General features: G+C 38.0%; 1 protein-coding gene and 1 pseudogene across 8 annotated transcripts in view; both read left to right on the top strand.

Annotated features, from left to right (window-relative positions):
* RGS22 (regulator of G protein signaling 22) overlaps nucleotides 1-18,248 on the top strand; it is a 235,743-nt gene that overhangs the window by 109,149 nt on the left and 108,346 nt on the right. The window lies entirely within an intron of this gene.
* LOC119509514 lies at nucleotides 16,932-18,120 on the top strand (annotated as a pseudogene).

The following is an 18,248-nucleotide window of genomic DNA, read 5'->3' as shown; positions in this document are numbered from 1 at the left end:
AAATAAGGTCTAATGCTGTATATATTTGGGTTTCTTCCACATATAGGTGACTGGTAAGTCTCGGGGAATGAATGAAGTAATTCATTCATTCATTAATCAGTCCATTCATTCATTCTCAATTTAACATTATGCCAGATGCTGTAGATACAGTAATAGACAAAGTAGACTTATATCTGTCTCATTGAGCTTATGGTCCAGTGGGAGGAACATGCAAGTACAGAGTCCCATGGGAATACATAGACGTCTGACTCAGGTACTAGACTTCAGAAGATAAGAAAGGCTGAGCCCTTTAGAATGAATAGAAGCTCAGTGAAGGGTAAAGAAGATAAAGGTAGAGTACAGAGGAAGTATATGTGTGAAAGCCCTGTGTATGCACAGCACATGTAAGAAACCAAAAGAATGTGAATTGAGGGGGAAATATAGTTAAGCATGGAATTTAATGAGTGCCTTCTTTTAAGGGGGATAGAGAAGCAGTCACCAAAGGAGCCTGGAACAGAATGGGAATAAGCAGAGAATCAGGAGATAGGGTTGGATAAATTAGAAGGAGAGGGTCATCAATGCTGTCAAAACTGCATATGGGATCAAATAGGATGAAGACTGAGGAGAGAAGCTATTGAATTGGTGATTATGAAATTGTTAGTGGTCTTAGAGATCAGTTTCATTGTCATGATAGCCAGATTTCAGTAGATTGAGGGGTGAGTGAAAAGTGAGTACAAAGATTTGTAAAGAAGGGAAAGAGAGTTTGTGGAGATAACAGGAAAGATATTTTAGAATGGGAGAGGTACTTCACCTGAACAACTTTGATGCCTAAAGAAGGAGATGGAATCAGTAAAAAGGTAGATTAAGGAAACAAGACCTTAAGGAAATAATTGGTTTTGCAAGGTTCTAGAGAAATGGAATCAGGAGCACACATGAATGTTTACCTTGGGAAGGAGTCATCTTTTGAGACACCAAAGAAAGAAAAAGTGTTAAAAGAGAGCTCTTGGAAGAAATGTTGAGGGTATACATACTGTTTTTTTTCCCAGTTAAATGGATAACAAAGTCTATTGAAATTTCAGTGAAGAGGTGCAAGGGTATAGTTGGATACTTAAGAAGGATGGCAAAGTTTAGAAGTGGGGAAATGGAGTTGATTAGAAATAAGCAAAAATTTACCAAGCTTTGTGATTTCAGCAGATGTATGTTTGTTTTTAAAGTATGTAATGGAGCCAGTCATGATGGTTTTAATTGGGAGCTTGAGGATAGAGTTGGGAAAATGAATGACCCACAATTGAGCCTTGACAAAACGGAAGATCAAGACGGGGAGGAATTAAGGATATTTTTAAGAGAGTAGTTGAAATGATTGGTTGTCTTTAGTCTTTATTGTATAAGAACTGTACAAGAATTGTATAAGAATTGTATAAGAATTACAAGGCAGGTAATTAGAGGAAAGGAAGAAGCTGCAGATTGTGCTGAAGGTAAAGAAAAGCTTGATGTGAGATATAAAAGGATGAAGAGATATGGTCAGAGAGAGGAACTTGTGCTATTAACATAGAAAGTGATAAGGTGAAGTGAAACTCATTCTGAAGAAAATCGTGAAGCAAAATTCTACAAGCTAACAGCCCAATCCATTCACATAGAGTAATTTGACTTTAGCATGATATTATGAGGCCAATATAGGTATAGTGAAAAAGAGTATGTAAATAGCATCTAGAATACTTCATGGGACTCTGGATAGCAGTAGATCTCAGAGATAAGACAGAGCATGAAGGCAAGACTGGGAATGAGAGAGAAGGGAACAGATTCAGGCATCTGTCAGAAACCTTTAATCATTTCTCTCACTCTTATTCTGTCACTATTTCAACTTCTTTCATACTTTTACCCTCTTCAATGTTCTTATCTTTGTAAAATCGAAGGAATCGCCCTAATTTCTATACACAGAATTTGAAATGTGGCACATCGAATCTTTTTCTAATTACAGCTTTGAATGTAGCTGTTCTCATGATAAAATTCTAGATACATTTTTAAATTTTTGCTTATTTAGTATTTTTAAATCTTTAGTTTCTTGATTTATCTGTGACATTATTTTCATTAATACATTTTTAAAAACTTCCAACTTAGAAAATATTTAAGAAGATACTTGAATCTGATACAGTCCCAGCTTGTTAGATTTACTAGTTAGACTAGTTAAATTTACAAGTCATACTTCTAAGTAAGTCTCAAGGTGAGAAAATTTTGCCTATTTTTTATTTGCCTTATGAAGCAAATTTCATTTTAAGTATTATAATCATTTGGTAAAAGTATAGTTCAGTTGGAACCATTCTCCCCAGCAGACCACGTACCCATGTTTTAGGGAAGAAAGTTGCTGGTTTTCATAGTTACAGAAACAACCAGATGGCTCTTAAATGTGTTACTTCTCCCACATTTCACAACACTAGGGAAGGAAGAGATGTTCTTTGCTTCTGTTCAAGACTCTTATCCTTTTTTTTTCTTTAATCATTTTTTAAATTGTAGAATATAACGTATATCCATAAAACTTTCTAAGTGCAATTTAACAAGTAGTTAGAGAGCAAATTTCAAAGAATGTGATAGGTTACAATTTCACAGTTTCAGTTATTTCCTTATTATGAAATATAACCACAAACAAAAAGGTAATATCTTTCAAAGTATGATTTAACAAGTAGATATATAGGAAATTTCCGAAGTTGTTATGAGTATAGTACCATTGTTTCAGTTATTTCCTTACTGTGAAATCTAACATATATACAAAAAGGTATAGCTTTCAAATTACAATTTAACAAGTAGCTATAGAACAAATTTCAAAGCATGCTATGGGTTACAGCTCCATTATTTCAATTCTTACCTCGTAACTATTCTAATACCCCAGCAACTAAGAAAAAGAGAATTATATAAAGATTCAGTATTCATAATCCTTAAATTCCATTTTGTCTGTTGCTACCCCTTCCTCTAGTTCAATCACCTCCCTGATCTTCAGGGATGTCTAGGCAGTGACCACCTTAAACTGTTCATGTTGAAAAGGGGTGTCAAATTAATGTGCAAAAGGGACACATCTAGTTGATGTTCTTAAGAGGCTGTTGTCTCTGGGTTTTGGGACTTAGCTGGCATAGGAGTACTCTGAAGGATTTAAGTTTCTGATGAATAAACTTAGTGAGTGAAACTTTTATGGAGTCTCAGATAGGGATACAAGTATTCTTTAAGGTTTTTGGGACTCCTGTTGACTTGGGCTTATCATATTGTGGTCATCTGGCATATGTAGGTGAAGCTTGCATAGGAGTAACCTCCACGACAACCTCTTAACTCTATTTGAATTCTCTTAGCCACTAAAACCTTATTTTGTTGCCTTTCTTTCCCCCGCTTTGGTCAAAAAGGCATACTCAATCCCTCGATGCCTGGGTCAGGCTCATTCCTGGAATCCGTGTCCCACATCACCAGGAAGGCTCATTCATCTTGGGAGTCCTGTCCCATGTCGGCGGGGGGTGGGGGGCCGAGGTGATGAATATATTTGCATGTTAGGCTTAGAGAAAGTCCACATACAAGCAACAGAAGAAGTTCTCTGGAGGTGACTCCCTGACATAATTACAAGTGGGCTAAGCCTACTCTTTACAGCCATAAGTTTCACCCGAGCAAGCCTCAATACCAAGGGCTTGACTTTTAAAGTAGGGAGTTCCTAAGTTCACATAGCATATGTTATATTCACAATAATCCATCCATATCTCAGATTATCATCACTTAGTTGTACAGTCTTCGTAACTCTCCAGTTTAAACAATTCTCATGACCAAAACATCTCGTAGCTCTTGTTAGCCCCTAATTATTTGTCCCTAGGGTTTGTGTAATATTAGTATGGTATTCTTATTAATTATAGTCCCTGATATGCAATGTATAGATTTTTCCCATATACCCTCCAGTTGTCAACTCTCTGTGCTAGTGTCATACCTTAGAAGTATAGCATGCAAGCACCTATCCATATTTGTGGTGTTGATCTGTGGGAATCATGCCTTTAGACAACCTCTTTCATTCCTATTCACCTTCAATACAGCTCTGATACTTATAATCCCATTAATAAACAGTTTTCACCCCTATCTGTTACCATACCTTTGAATTCACCATCATTAACATATTAGATTATCATTCCCCTCACTAGCTACTGTCTATCACTAGGACCCCAATATTCTGTATTATAAGACGTTGATTTTACATTGTTCAGATGGTTCAGAAAAGTGGTAACATACAATATCTCTTCTTTTGTGTCTGAGTTATTTCACTCAGAATTATATCTTCAAGGTTCATCCGTGTTGCCGTATGTGTAAGGACCTTGTTGCTTCTTACTGCTGCATAGTATTCCATTGTATGAATATTCCACATTTTGTTTATCCCCTCGTCTGTTGAAGGACACTTGGATTGTTTCCATCTCTTGGCGATTGTGAACAATGTTGCTGTGAACATCGGAGTACAAATGTCTGTTTGTATCACTGCTTTCAAATCTTCTGGGTATATACCAAGAAGTGGAATTGCTGGGTCATAGGGTAATTCAATATCTAGTTTTTTGAGAAACTGCCAGACTGTATTCCAGAGTGGCTGTACCATTATACAGTCTCACCAGCAATGAATAAGAGTTCCAATTTCTTCACATCCTCTCCAGCATTTGTAGTTTCTTGTTTGTTTGATGGTACCCATTCTTACTGGTATGAGATGATATCTCATTGTGGTCTTGATTTGCATCTGCCTAATAGCTAGGGAAGATGAACATTTTTCCATGTGTTTTTTAGCCATTTGTATTTCCTTTTCAGTGAAATGTCTTTACATATCTCTTGTCCATTTTATAATTGGGCTGTTAGTACTATTGTTGTTGAGTTGTAGGATTTCTTTATATATGCAAGATATTAGTCTCTTAGCAGATACATGGTTTCCAAATATTTTCTCCCATTGAGTTGGCTGCGTCTTCACCTTTTTGACAAATTCCTTTGAGGTATAGAAGCTTTTGATTTTGAGGAGTTCCCATTTATCTTTTTTTTTGTTGTTGTTGCTTGTGCTTTGGGTATAAAGTTTAAGAAGTGGTCTCCTAATACTATGTCTTGAAGATGTTTCCCTACATTATCTTCTAGGAGTTATAATGGTCCTGTCTCTTGTGTTGAGTTCTTTGATCCACTTTGAGTTAATTTTTGTATGGGGTGTGAGTTAGGAGTCCTCCTTCATTCTTTTTTTATGGCCAGCTCATTCTCCTATCCTCATTTGTTGAATAGACTGTTATGTCACAGTTCAGTGGATTTGGGGGCCTTATCAAAAATCACTTGACTGTATATCTAGAGGTCTATTTCTGAACTCTCAATTCAGTTCCACTGGTCAATATGTCTGTCTTTATGCCAGTGCCATGCTGTTTTGTCCACTGTAGCTTTATAGTAGGCTTCTAAGTCTGGAAGTGTAAGTCCTCCCACTTCGTTCTCCTTTTTTAGGATGTTTTTGGCAATTTGAGGCCCCTTTCTCTTCCAAATAAATTTGATAACTAGCTTTTCCAAGTCTGCAAAGTAGGTTTTTGGAATTTGGATTCAGATTGCATAGATCAGTTGGGTAGAATTAACATCTTAACAATATTTAGTCTTCCTATCCATGAACATAGAATATTTTCTCATTTATTTAGGTCTTTTTCTATTTCTTTTAGTAAAAGTTTAATTTTCTGTGTAGAGGTCTTTTATGTCCTTGGTTAAGTTTATTCCTAGGTACTTGATATTTTTAGTTACTATTGTGAATGGAATTTTTATTTTTTTGATTGTGTCTTCTGTTAAGTCATTACTAGTGTACAGGAACATTACCGACTTGCATGCATTAATCTTATATCCTGCCACTCTGCTGTATTTATTTATTAGCTGAAGTAGCTTCGTGTTAGAATTCTCAGGATTTTTCAAATTGAAAAAAGTAAAATAAATATTTTATATTGTAGAATGTAGGGGACATAGAGATAGACAGCAACTAGTGAAGGGGCAACAATAATCTAATAAAAACAGATAAGCTATTGAGGGTATTCTCAATGTTATGGGAATACTCAGGAATGATAATGGTTTGCAAGCTTTCTTGGGTATGGTAGGATCATGTTGGAAGCCATGTAGTTATTTTAGGTTATTTGTTTTTCTTATTCCTTTGTTTGGATATGGTTTATTAATTTTATTGGGGTATGGTAGGAACATGTTGGGAGCAAAGTAGTTATTTTAGGTTATTTTGTTTTCCTAATCCTTCGCTTTGTTTTGTTTGAATTTTTTTTTTTTGCTGTTTGTTTGGTTTAATTTTTTGATAAATAAAGTTAAAAAAAAAATTGGAGATTGGCTGTATCCCTAAAAGCATTGTCAGAGATTCAGTTGTAGACTCATAATCTATTTAATCAATATATGAATGGAACCATTATCACTTGGGAATATTAAAATTAGTGAGGAATACCAAAAAACAAAAAATCATATCATCTGCAAATAATGACAGTTTTACTTCTTTCTTTCCAATTTGAATACCTTTTATATCTTTATCTTGGTGTTCTAGTTTGCTAATGCTGCCGGAATGCAAAACACCAGAAATGGATTGGCTTTTATAAAAGGGGGTTTATTTGGTTACACAATTACAGTCTGAAGCCCATAAAGTGTCCAAGGTAACGCATCAACAATCGGGTACCTTCACTGGAGGATGGCCAATGGTGTTCGGAAAACCTGTTGCTGGAAAGGCACGTGGCCAGCGTCTGCTCCAGAGTTCTGGTTTCAAAATGGCTTTCTCCCAGGACGTTCCTCTCTAGGCTGCAGTTTCTCAAAAATGTCACTCTTAGATGCTCTTGGGGTGTTTGTCCTCTCTTAGCTTCTTCGGAGCAAAAGTCTGCTTTCAAAGGCCATCTTCAGAACGTCTCTGTAAGCTGAAGCTCCTCTCAGTTCCAGTGCGTTCTTCAAAGTGTCCCTCTTGACTGTAGCAAGCTTGCTCCTTCTGTCTGAGCTTATATAGTGCTCCATAAACTAATCAAGACCCATGCTGAATGGGCAGGGCCACACCTCTATGGAAATAATTCAATCAGAGTTATTACTTACAGTTGGGTGGGTCACATCTCCATGGAAATTATCTCATCAGAGTCATCACCCACAGCAGGGTGGGGCACATCTCCATGGAAACACTCAACGAATTACAATCTAACACTGATAGGTCTGCCCACACAAGATTACATTAAAGATAATGGTGTTTGGGGAGACATAATACATTCAAACCAGCACACTTGGCAAATTGCTCTGGCTAGAATTTCTAGCACAATGTTGAATAATAGAGGTGACAGTGGTCATCCTTGTCTCATTCCCAGTCTTAGGGGGAAGGCTTTCAGCCTCTCACTGTTAGGTACTATGCTGGCTGTGGGTTTTTCATATATGCCCTTTATCTTATTGAGGGAGTTTCCTTCAATTCCTACCTTTACAAGTGTTTTCATCAAAAAGCAATGTTGAATTTTGTCAAATACTTTTTCAGCAACTATCAAGATCATTTGATTTTTCCCTTTTGATTTGTTAATCTGTTGAATTACTTTAATTGATTTTCTTATGTTGAACCACCCTTGCATGCCAGGAATGAATCCCTCGTGGTCGTGGTATGTAATTCTTTCCATGTGCCTTTGGATTTGATTTGCAAGTATTTGGTTAGGGCTTTTGCATCTATATTCATTAAGGAGATTGGCCTATAGTTTTCCTTTTTTGTAGTGACTTTATCTGGTTTTGGTTTCAAAGTGATACTAGCTTCATAAAATGAGTTATGTAGCCTTTTTCTTCAATTTTTTGAAAGAGTTTGAGCAGGAATGGTGTTAACTCTTTTTGGAAAGTTTGGTAAAATTCCCCTGTGAAGCCTTCTGGCCCTGGGATTTTATTTGTGGGTAGATTTTTTAAAATTCAATTTTACTGAGATATATTCACATACCATACAGTCATCCATGGTGTACAATCAGTTGTTCGCAGTACCATTATATAGTTGTGCATTCATCACCACAATCAATTTTTGAACATTTTCATTACCACACACAAAAAAGAATAAGAATAAAAGTTAAAGTAAAAAAGAACACCCAAAACATCCCATACCCCTATCTCTCCCTTTTATTCATTTACTTTTTGTCTGCATTTTTCTCTTCATCCGTCCATACATTGTGTAAAGGGAATGAGAGCCACAGTTTTCACAATCACATGGTCACATAGTATAAGCTATATAGTTGTACAATTGTCTTCAAGAATAAAGGCTGGAGGCGGGGCAAGATGGCGGACCGGTGAGCTGTATGTTTTAGTTACTCCTCCAGAAAAGTAGGTAGAAAGCCAGGAACTGCGTGGACTGGACACCACAGAGCAATTTGACTTTGGGCATACTTCATACAACACTCATGAAAATGTGGAACTGCTGAGATCAGCAAAATCTGTAAGTTTTTGTGGGCAGGGGACCCACACCCCTCCCTGCCAGGCTCAGTCCCGTGGCAGGAGGGACTGTCAGCTCCGGGAAGGAGAAGGGAGAACTGCAGTGGCAGCCCTTATCGGAAACTCATTCTACTGATCCAAACTCCAACCATGGATAGACTGAGACCAAACACCAGAGAATCTGAGAGCAGGCAGCCCAGCAGAGAAGAGACAGGCATAGAAAAAAACAGCATGAAAAACTCCAAAATAAAAGCGGAGGATTTTTGGAGTTCTGGTGAACATAGAAAGGGGAAGGGCAGAGCTCAGGCCCTGCAGGCTCATATGCAAATCCTGAAGAAAAGCTGATCTCTCTGCCCTGTGGACCTTTCCTTAATGGCCCTAACTGCTTTGTCTCTTAGCATTTCAATAACCCATTAGATCTGGGAGGAGGGCCTTTTTTCTTTCTTTTTTTTTTTTTTTAATCCTTTTTTCTTTTTCTGAAACAATTACTCTAAGAAGCCCAATACAGAAAGCCTCAAACACTTGCAGTTTGGGCAGGTCAAGACAAGAGCAGAACTAAGACAGCTCTGAGACAAAAGGCAATAATCCAGTGGCTGAGAAAATTCACTAAACACCACAACTTCCCAAGAAAAGGGGGGTGTCCGCTCATAGCCATCATCCTGGTGGACAGGAAACACTCCTGCCCATCGCCAGCCCCATAGCCCAGAACTGCCCCAGACAACCCAGTGTGACGGAAGTGCTTCAAATAACAGGCACACACCACAAAACTGGGTGTGGACATTAGCCTTCCCTGCAACCTCAGCTGATTGTCCCAGAGTTGGGAAGGTAGAGCAGTGTGAATTAACAAACCCCCATTCAGCCATCATTTCAGCAGACTGGGAGCATCCCTACACAGCCCAGGAGCCCAGAACCGCCCTGGGGGGACGGCACTCACCTGTGACATAGCACAGTCATCCCTCAACAGAGGACCAGAGGGTGCACGGCCTGGAAGAGGAACCCACTCGCAAGTCTCAGGAGACATACGCCAATACCAAGGACTTGTGGGTCAGTGGCAGAGACAAACTGTGGCAGGACTGAACTGAAGGATTAGACTATTGCAGCAGCTTTAAAACTCCAGGATCACCAGGGAGATTTGATTGTTAGAGCTACCCCCCCCTCCCTGACCGCCCAGAAACACGCCGCATATACAGGGCAGGCAATACCAACTACACACGCAAGCTTGGTACACCAATTGGACCCCATAAGACTCACTCCCCCACTCACCACAAAGGCTAAGCAGGGGAGAACTGGCTTGTGGAGAACAGGTGGCTCGTGGACGCCACCTGCTGGTTAGTTAAAGTGTACTCCACAAAGCTGTAGATCTGATAAATTAGAGATAAGGACTTCAATTGGTCTACAAATCCTAAAAGAACCCTATCAAGTTAAGCAAATGCCAAGAGGCCAAAAACAACAGAAAATTATAAAGCATATGAAAAAAACAGATGATATGGATAACCCAAGCCCAAGCACCCAAATCAAAAGACCAGAAGAGACACAGCACCTAGAGCAGCTACTCAAAGAACTAAAGATGAACAATGAGTCCATAGTACGGGATAGAAGGGATATCAAGAAGACCCTAGAAGAGCATAAAGAAGACATTGCAAGACTAAATAAAAAAATGGATGATCTTATGGAAATTAAAGAAACTGTTGACCAAAATAAAAAGATTCTGGACACTCATAGTACAAGACTAGAGGAAGTTGAACAACAAATCAGTGACCTGGAAGATGACAGAATGGAAAATGAAAGCATAAAAGAAAGAATGGGGAAAAAAATTGAAAAAATCGAAACGGACCTCAGGGATATGATAGATAATATAAAACGTCCGAACATAAGACTCATTGGTGTTCCAGAAGGGGAAGAAAAGGGTAAAGGTCTAGGAAGAGTATTCAAAGAAATTGTTGGGGAAAACTTCCCAAATCTTCTAAACAACATGAATACACAAATCATAAATGCTCAGTGAACTCCAAATAGAATAAATCCAAATAAACCCACTCCGAGACATATTCTGATCACACTGTCAAACACGGAAGAGAAGGAGCAAGTTGTGAAAGCAGCAAGAGAAAAGCAATTCACCACATACAAAGGAAACAGCATAAGACTAAGTAGTGACTACTCAGCAGCCACCATGGAGGCAAGAAGGCAGTGGAACGATATATTTAAAATTCTGAGTGAGAAAAATTTCCAACCAAGAATACTTTATCCAGCAAAGCTCTCCTTCAAATTTGAGGGAGAGCTTAAATTTTTCACAGACAAACAAATGCTGAGAGAATTTTCTAACAAGAGACCTGCCCTACTGGAGATACTAAAGGGAGCCCTACAGACAGAGAAACAAAGAAAGGACAGAGAGACTTGGAGAAAGGTTCAGTACTAAAGAGATTCGGTATGGGTACAATAAAGGATATTAATAGAGGGGGAAAATATATATGACAAACATAAACCAAAGGATAAGATGGCTGATTCAAGAAATGCCTTCACGGTTATAACGTTGAATGTAAATGGATTAAACTCCCCAATTAAAAGATATAGATTCACAGAATGGATCAAAAAAAAATGAACCATCAATTTGTTGCATACAAGAGACTCATCTTAGACACAGGGACACAAAGAAATTGAAAGTGAAAAGATGGGAAAAAATATTTCATGCAAGCTACAGCCAAAAGAAAGCAGGTGTAGCAATATTAATCTCAGATAAAATAGACTTTAAATGCAGGGATGTTTTGAGAGACAAAGAAGGCCACTACATACTAATAAAAGGGGCACTTCAACAAGAAGAAATAACAATCATAAATGTCTATGTACCCAATCAAGGTGCCACAAAATACATGAGAGAAACACTGGCAAAACTAAAGGAAGCATTTGATGTTTCCACAATAATTGTGGGAGACTTCAACACATCACTCTCTCCTATAGATAGATCAACCAGACAGAAGACCAATAAGGAAATTGAAAACTTAAACAATCTGATAAATGAATTAGATTTAACAGACATATACAGAAGATTACATCCCAAATCACCAGGATACACATACTTTTATAGTGCTCATGGAACTTTCTCCAGAATAGATCATATGCTGGGACATAAAAGAAGCCTCAGCAAATTTAAAAAGATTGAAATTATTCAAAGCACATTCTCTGACCACAGTGGAATACAATTAGAAGTCAATAACCATCAGAGACTTAGAAAATTCACAAATACCTGGAGGTTAAACAACACACTCCTAAACAATCAGTGGGTTAAAGAAGAAATAGCAAGAGAAATTGCTAAATATATAGAGACGAATGAAAATGAGAACACAGCATACCAAAACCTATGGGATGCAGCAAAAGCAGTACTGAGGGGGAAATTTATAGCACTAAACGCATATATTAAAAAGGAAGAAAGAGCCAAAATCAAAGAACTAATGGATCAACTAAAGAAGCTAGAAAATGAACAGCAAACCAATCCCAAGCCAAGTAGAAGAAAAGAAATCACAAGGATTAAAGCAGAAATAAATGACATAGAGAACAAAAAAACAATAGAGAGGATAAATATCACCAAAAGTTGGTTCTTTGAGAAGATCAACAAGATTGACAAGCCCCTAGCTAGACTGACAAAATCAAAAAGAGAGAAGACCCATATAAACAAAATAATGAATGAAAAAGGTGACATAACTGCAGATCCTGAAGAAATTAAAAAAATTATAAGAGGATACTATGAACAACTGTATGGCAACAAACTGGATAATGTAGAGGAAATGGACAATTTCCTGGAAACATATGAACAACCTAGACTGACCAGAGAAGAAATAGAAGACCTCAACCAACCCATCACAAGCAAAGAGATCCAATCAGTCATCAAAAATCTTCCCACAAATAAATGCCCAGGGCCAGATGGCTTCACAGGGGAATTCTACCAAACTTTCCAGAAAGAACTGACAACAATCTTACTCAAACTCTTTCAAAACATTGAAGAAAATGGAACACTACCTAACTCATTTTATGAAGCTAACATCAGTCTAATACCAAAACCAGGGCAAAGATGCTACAAAAAAGGAAAACTACTGGCCAATCTCCCTAATGAATATAGATGCAAAAATCGTCAACAACATACTTGCAAATGGAATCCAAAGACACATTAAAAGAATCATACACCATAACCAAGTGGGGTTCATTCCAGGCATGTAAGGATGGTTCAACATAAGACAATCAATCAATGTATTACAACACATTAAAAATTTGAAAGGGAAAAATCAAATGATCATCTCAATAGATGCTGTAAAAGCATTTGACAAAATCCAACATCCGTTTTTGATAAAAACACTTCAAAAGGTAGGAATTGAAGGAAACTTCCTCAATATGATAAAGAGCATATATGAAAAACCCACAGCCAGCATAGTACTCAATGGTGAGAGACTGAAAGCCTTCCCTCTAAGATCAGGAACAAGACAAGGATGCCCGCTGTCACCACTGTTATTCAACATTGTGCTGGAAGTGCTACCCAGGGCAGTCCAGCAAGACAAAGAAATAAAAGGCATCCAAATTGGAAAAGAAGAAGTAAAACTGTCATTGTTTGCAGATGATATGATCTTATATCTGGAAAACCCTGAGAAATCGACGATACAGCTACTAGAGCTAATAAACAAATTTAGCAAAGTAGCGGGATACAAGATTAATGCACATAAGTCAGTAATGTTTCTATATGCTAGAAATGAACAAACTGAAGAGACACTCAAGAAAAAGATACCATTTTCAATAGCAACTAAAAAAATCAAGTACCTAGGAATAAATTTAACCAAAGATGTAAAAGACCTATACAAAGAAAACTGCATAACTCTACTAAAGGAAATAGAAGCGGACCTTAAAAGATGGAAAAATATTCCATGTTCATGGATAGGAAGGCTAAATGTCATTAAGATGTCAATTCTACCCAAACTCATGTACAGATTCAATGCAATCCCAATCAAAATTCCAACAACCTACTTTGCAGACTTGGAAAAGCTAGTTATCAAATTTATTTGGAAAGGGAAGATGCCTCAAATTGCTAAAGACACTCTAAAAAAGAAAAACGAAGTGGGAGGACTTACACTCTCTGACTTTGAAGCTTATTATAAAGCCACAGTTGTCAAAACAGCATGGTGCTGGAAGAAAGATAGACATATACATCAATGGAATCAAATTGAGAATTCAGAGATAGACCCCCAGATCTATGGCCGACTGATTTTTGATAAGGCCCCCAAAGTCACAGAACTGGGTCATAATGGTCTTTTCAACAAATCGGGCTGGGAGAGTTGGATATCCATATCCAAAGGATTGAAAGAGGACCCCTACCTCACACCCTACACAAAAATTAACTCAAAATGGACCAAAGATCTCAATATAAAAGGAAGTACCATGAAACTCCTAGAAGATAATGTAGGAAAACATCTTCAAGACCTTGTATTAGGCGGACATTTCCTAGACTTTACACCCAAAGCACAAGCAACAAAAGAAAAAATAGATAAATGGGAACTCCTCAAGCTTAGAAGTTTCTGCACCTCAAAGGAATTTCTCAAAAAGGTAAAGAGGCAGCCAACTCAATGGGAAAAAATTTTTGGAAACCATGTATCTGATAAAAGACTGGTATCTTGCATATGTAAAGAAATCCTACAACTCAATGACAATAGTACAGGCAGCCCAATTATAAAATGGGCAAAAGATATGAAAAGACAGTTCTCTGAAGAGGAAATACAGATGGCCAAGAAACACATGAAAAAATGTTCAGCTTCACTAGCTATTAGAGAAATGGAAATTAAGACCACAATGAGATATCATCTAACACCGATTAGAATGGCTGCCATTAAACAAACAGGAAACTACAAATGCTGGAGGGGATGTGGAGAAATTGGAACTCTTATTCATTGTTGGTGGGACTGTATAATGGTTCAGCCACTCTGGAAGTCAGTCTGGCAGTTCCTTAGGAAACTAGATATAGAGTTACCATTCGATCCAGCGATTGCACTTCTCGGTATATACCCGGAAGATCAGAAAGCAGTGACACGAACAGATATCTGCATGCCAATGTTCATAGCAGCATTATTCACAATTGCCAAGAGATGGAAACAACCCAAATGTCCTTCAACAGATGAGTGGATAAGTAAAATGTGGTATATACACACGATGGAATACTACATGGCAGTAAGAAGGAACGATCTCTTGAAACATATGACAACATGGATGGACCTTGAAGACATAATGCTGAGTGAAATAAGCCAGGCACAAAAAGAGAAATATTATATGCTACCAGTAATGTGAACTTTGAAAAATGTAAAACAAATGGTTTATAATGTAGAATGTAGGGGAACTAGCAATAGAGAGCAATTAAGGAAGGGGGAGCAATAATCCAAGAAGAACAGATAAGCTATTTAACATTCTGGGGATGCCCAGGAATGACTATGGTCTGTTAATTTCTGATGGATATAGTAGGAACAAGTTTACAGAAATGTTGCTATATTAGGTAACTTTCTTGGGGTAGAATAGGAACATATTGGAAGTAAAGCAGTTTCTTAGGTTAGTTGTCTTTTTCTTACTGCCTCGTTATGGTCTCTTTGAAATGTTCTTTTATTGTATGTTTTTTTTTTTAATTTTTTTTAATTTTTTTTTTCATACAGTTGATTTTAAAAAAGAAAAAAGTTAAAAAAAAAAAACAACAAGGAAAAAAATATGTACAGCCCCCTTGAGGAGCCTGTGGAGAACGCAGGGGTATTGGTCTACCCCACCTCAATGGTTGCTAACATGACCACAGACATAGGGGGCTGGTGGTTTGATGGGTTGCGCCCTCTACCATAGGATTTACCCTTGGGAAGACGGTTGCTGCAAAGGAGAGGCTAGGCCTCCCTATGGTTGTGCCTAAGAGCCTCCTCCCGAATGCCTGTTTGTTGCTCAGATGTGGCCCTGTCTCTCTAGCTAAGCCAACTTGAAAGGTGAAATCACTGCCCTCCCCCCTACGAGGGATCAGACACCCAGGGGAGTGAATCTCCCTGGCAACGTGGAATATGACTCCCGGGGAGGAATGTAGACCTGGCATCGTGGGATGGAGAACATCTTCTTGACCAAAAGGGGGATGTGAAAGGAAATGAAATAAGCTTCAGTGGCAGGCAGATTCCAAGAGGAGCCGAGAGGTCACTCTGGTGGGCACTCTTACGCACAATATAGACAACCCTTTTTAGGTTCTGAAGAATTGGGGTAGCTGGTGGTGGATACCTGAAAGTATCAAACTACAACCCAGAACCCATGAATCTCGAAGACAATTGTATAAAAATGTAGCTTATGAGGGGTGACAGTGGGATTGGGGAAGCCATAAGGACCACACTCCACTTTGTCTAGTTTATGGATGGATGAGTAGAAAAATAGGGGAAGAAAACAAACAAACAAACAGACAAAGTTACCCAGTGTTCTTTTTTACTTCAATTGCTCTTTTTCACTTTAATTATTATTCTTGTTATTTTTGTGTGTGTGCTGATGAAGGTGTCAGGGATTGATTTAGGTGATGAATGTACAACTGTGTAATGGCACTGTGAACAATCGAATGTACAATTTGTTTTGTTTGACTGCGTGGTATGTGAATATATCTCAATAAAATGAAGATAAAAAAAATAAAGGGAAAAAAAAAGGCTACTGGGTTGCAGTTCAACAGTTTCAGGTATTTCCTTCTAGCTATTCTAATACACTAAAAACTAAAAAGGGATATCTATATAATGCATAAGAATAACCTTCAGAATGACCTCTCAACTCTATTTGAGGTTTCTAAGCCACTGAAACTTTATTTTGTTTCTTTTCTTTTCCCCCTTTTGGTCGAAGAAGGCTTTCTCAATCCCATGATGCCAGGGTCAAGCTCATCCCCGAGAGTCATATTCTATATTGCCAGGGAGATTTGCACCCCTGGGAGTCATGTCCCATGTAGGGGAAGGCAGTGAATTTACCTGCCAAGTTGGCTTAGAGAGAGAGGTCACATCTGAGCAACAAAGAGGTTCTCTGGGGGAGACTCTTAGGCATAATTATAAGTAGGCTTAGCCTCTCCTTTGCAATAACAAGCTTTATAAGGGCAAGCCCCAAGATTGAGGGCTTGGCCTACTAAATTGGTAGTCCTCAATATTTGTGAGAATATCAGTAATAACCCAGGTGGGGAAGTCCAACATTTCTGCATTTTTCCCCAGTTCCTCAGGAGGGCCCTGCAAATATATTTTTATTTTCTGCCCAAATTACTTTGGGATATATCAGGATTTCACACTAATGTGTTCAAACCTACCAGATCTCACTTCCTATTAAACTTCCATGTAATTATGGTGTTTGAATAAACTGAGAATGCAAGTTAAATTATTTAGTGTGCTGCAGAAAATATAGATCCTGCACCACATAAACATCTCTTCACTTAGGGAGACACAGAATTTTGACCAACTCATCAAAGATGTTCAAACAAATCTCCTAAATCAATTCAAGGAGATGAGGAAAATATGGCTAAAGAGATAAAGGATATTATGAAGACCCTGTGCGAGTATAAAGAAAAATTTGAAAGTATGAAAAGAATCATAACAGAATTTATGGGAATGAAGGGCACAATAGAACAGATTAAAAATATTCTAGAGGAGACCTGCAGATTGGCAGCCTTGAAGGGGACCCTGGTATGGCCTGTGCGCCATGAGAAGCCAGTCAGTTACTCACAGTTTGAGGACTCTGAGATTGATGATGATTTTATTTCTTCAACTACACCTTTAAACAAGAAATCCAAAATGACATAAATGGAGTTAAAATGAGACAAACCAAAACCAAAGCTGAAGAATCCTGAGAAAGAAGATAATCTACTACAGGAAAAAAATTTTTGAAAAAGGATGGCTTTAGATGACAAGTTCTACGAGAGAGACTTAGAAGTCACACTAGCTTTATCAGTGAAGGAACTTCAGACAGTTACCATTGATATGCAGGAGTCTCAAGATAAATGCATTGAAAAATGTGGTAATAGCAAAACAAAAACAATGACTGAGTCTTCTCATATTTCTAATTGCAGTGTAGCCAGCAGTTACTTAGATTTAGATAAGATTACTGAAGAAGAAGATTTCATGATGTTCAAGGGAAAAGAAAAGCAGCATCTAAAATAGCTGTGTTTAGCAGCATCTAAACAGAGGAAGATTCTTCTGGAAGGCAGTGATGGCAATAGTGTAAATGACTCCAAAACAGACTCTGCAACTAGTGAAGATTCTGGGGGTGATTCTGATATTTGTGAGAGTGAAGGTAATGATGAAGAATTCACTATGAGATAAAGTAACACTAAAGAAAGTAAAAAGAAAGAAGTGAAGGTAAAATCCGCAGTAGAAAAGAAAGAGAAGAAACCTAAATCCAAATGCAATGCTTTGGTGACTTCAGAAGACTGTACGCCAGCTTCCATCAAATCAGAAACTCAGCCTTCACCAAAAAAAGGCTCCTCTTTCTTCAGCGGCCATTAGGAAACCAGTACAAATGCGCAGTCCTTCAGTTGAAAGCTTCAGACCTAAGTGGGTCCCACCAGCAGTATCTGGAAGTAGCAGCAACAGCAGCAGCCCACTGTCAGGAGTGCCCATTAAGTCTCCAAGTCAGAGTCTCTGCCTTGGCTTGTCCAGATTAGCACAATTTAAACCTTTGCATCCAAATACTGTAGTAGCTGAGTGCAGTAGAAAAGAAATCTTTGATTAAGAGAATAACAGTTTTACACAAGTGCTTATATTTGAGTTGTGCTTATGGTTTGAGGAGGGTATTATAATATAGAGGAATCATTCAACATGACATAGAAATGGTCTCTCTCCATTTTGTGATTGTGTTCT

This window comes from Choloepus didactylus, chromosome 14 (genome assembly GCF_015220235.1).
Source record: "Choloepus didactylus isolate mChoDid1 chromosome 14, mChoDid1.pri, whole genome shotgun sequence".
In the NCBI taxonomy this organism is placed as follows: Eukaryota; Metazoa; Chordata; class Mammalia; order Pilosa; family Megalonychidae; genus Choloepus; species Choloepus didactylus.
Note: the sequence above shows the minus strand (reverse complement) of the source record. Positions and strands in the feature narration are given on the sequence as shown.